Raw genomic sequence first — 2,478 nt, forward strand, 5'->3', positions numbered from 1 at the left:
ATTTTCAAAATTAAAAAACGGGTACGGGAATTGTAAAAGACTCCCGAATTAAAAGTGGTTCCCAAATTAAAGCCCATTCAATACAAATTACAAAAACTCAGGCATATCAAATCATAACCAACAGTTCTCCTCATTTCTTTTCTCATTTCTCCAACAACATCACTCAACCCTTAACAGTATGAGTACCCAATCATCATTCTTCTCTGATGCGGTAAGTTCTTTAACATTCTAATCATTCTTCTTTTCTTTCTTATTTATGTTTAACTTCTTATTTTCTTTCTTTTAACATTCCAATCATCAATCTTTATGTATATTTATGTATTACTTCATTATACGTTGTTTGCATTTTGGAATCGATTTTTGTCCTTTCGTATATGTTGCTTTCCTATTTTGTTCTAAAACTAATTACATTCAATGTTGTGCTATAGGGCCCATCAAATATGATGGCAAGAACACGATTTACAACAACATTTCGTGTTCAAAAAGGTCAACATTAACAATCCCAACCACTTTTCCTTTTCTCTTATTCCAAATAAAAAAAATAGTGATTGCCTAATGTTTTCATGTTTCCGTGCAAAACATCATTGAAGTTCCATTGAGTTACCATAGTCAATGGAGGCCATATTACCCAACTTATGTTTTATTTGACTACAATGGAACCAAACATTTTATTAGGGTGCGCAAATATGGCATTCGATGCTTTTTTGCTGATAGAGAGTTTAGAAGAACCCACGACATTAATGACAGTGTCATTATCCGATTTTTTGCAGCCTCAAAAGATACTTTTTTGGAAGTCGACATCATGGGACCTATCTTTAGACAGACATGTCGAAGGCCGGTTGTTACAACCAGAAGGCACATCTTTACCGCTGATGTCACCCAAGACATGATCGAACATACCAACCCTTTGGTAGGAGTTTGTTACCCACTCAATGATGTTTTTATTTTTTGGTTCCCATCTTCTCTTACTTCAAATAACATTTTCAAATTACATTCACTGTTGATCACTTTGAATGGTTGTGTAATCACTGTTTTGGTTTCAATGTAGGTTCTTCTAGCAGCAACTTTAAATTTTTTGTTTGGATAAAAAAAATTGTTCCTGTTCAGCGTCCAAATGGCACACGAAACCAATGGCAGATCACCGTGCACAATGGTCTGCCATCTGTTGCAGATCCATGGTTTCAATACCTCTGTGAAAATAATTTAATGGCAGGAGATGAAGTCATGTTCTTCTTTAGGTTTGACAAACATGTATGGGAGGTCATATTTAGAAAACAAGTTATGTGGGATGAAGACCTCCCAGTTTGAATCACCATGCCTAAAGTTCATGGCTTTTTTTGTTTTAATTTTATTTTATTTATATTTTCATTAATGTTGTTAATCCAATACCTTAGGGTATTAAACAATTTCTTTAATTTTCTGTTGCACAATTAATCACTATCAATTTATTATGTTCAATGTATATATCATTATCTTTGTTTTTTCTTCTGTAATTATCTTTGTTTTTTTATTTACGTTGTGAATAGAATTATCATTATGTTTGTTGCTCATTCTGACTGGAACTGTCACGTTTTTTATTTTTATTTTTATCATGGACCAAGGCAGTTTAATCATGTCAGTTGTATCATGAAGTTGGTTTGGCATGTATCATGAGGTTTGAATATCGATGTATATGTTTTTGTTATGGTATCTGAGTTCTCGCAGTCCAACAAGACAAAAGGTTAGACCTTTCTTCATTTTATCATTAATTTATCTTTTTCTATACCTTGTTTTTCTCATTGGTGGGTTAATTTTGTCTGTTACCCATTTTTGTCGTTGTATGTGCATCCTTTATAAATTTCATTTTTCAGTTTGAATCAAAAATTTAGTTTTCTAAATCAAAAATTTAATAATGATCGCCAAAATTAGAGTATGAGCCCGTGCATTGGCACAGACTTCTCGCTAGTTATCATCTAAAAGTTAGGTGTCCATATAATTTATTCTTTTTTCAAATGGTATAAATTCAAAGTAACAAGTACTGTAGCAATGAAATGAACGGAAAGTGCATTTCTATTTTCAACTACAAAGGGGTAGGTAGGTAACTAACTCTCTTATCCCCTTCAATTTTCAAACAGTACGTATTCTTTATATTCGCAATATCGAAAATGATTTTAGAAAGAAAGTAAACGATTAAGATATTATATATGATCTGGCACGGAATTAATTATTTGATATTAGTGGAATATTCAATCTTATATAGTTGGTAAATATTTTTTTTCATAACATGGAGTATTCATTAGTTTTATTAATGATTAATTTTTATAAAAAATTTAACTGATTATTTCTAGTGAATTTTTTTAAATCATATTTTTTTATTTATTAAACTTAAATTTGAGATCTTATTTAAGAGAACTAAATCTAATATCACTTGAACAAATGCTTAATGATGCTAAATATTTAAGTTGTTAAAAATCAATTTATTAATATGTATAAATTAAA

At 30.5% G+C, this 2,478-nt stretch overlaps 1 long non-coding RNA gene across 2 annotated transcripts; it reads left to right on the forward strand.

The window, feature by feature from the left end:
- The first annotated feature begins 289 nt into the window (after positions 1-289).
- On the forward strand, positions 290-1,447 carry LOC114411509. 2 transcript variants are annotated; one of them, XR_003666475.1, is made up of 3 exons: positions 290-486; positions 771-910; positions 1,049-1,447. It is a non-coding gene; the product is annotated as an uncharacterized LOC114411509 (long non-coding RNA). The 2 variants fall into 2 exon arrangements; XR_003666474.1 differs by lacking the exon at positions 290-486 and adding an exon at positions 502-676.
- Positions 1,448-2,478: the final 1,031 nt, after the last annotated feature.

Source organism: Glycine soja, chromosome 5, assembly GCF_004193775.1.
Source record: "Glycine soja cultivar W05 chromosome 5, ASM419377v2, whole genome shotgun sequence".
NCBI lineage: Eukaryota > Viridiplantae > Streptophyta > Magnoliopsida > Fabales > Fabaceae > Glycine > Glycine soja.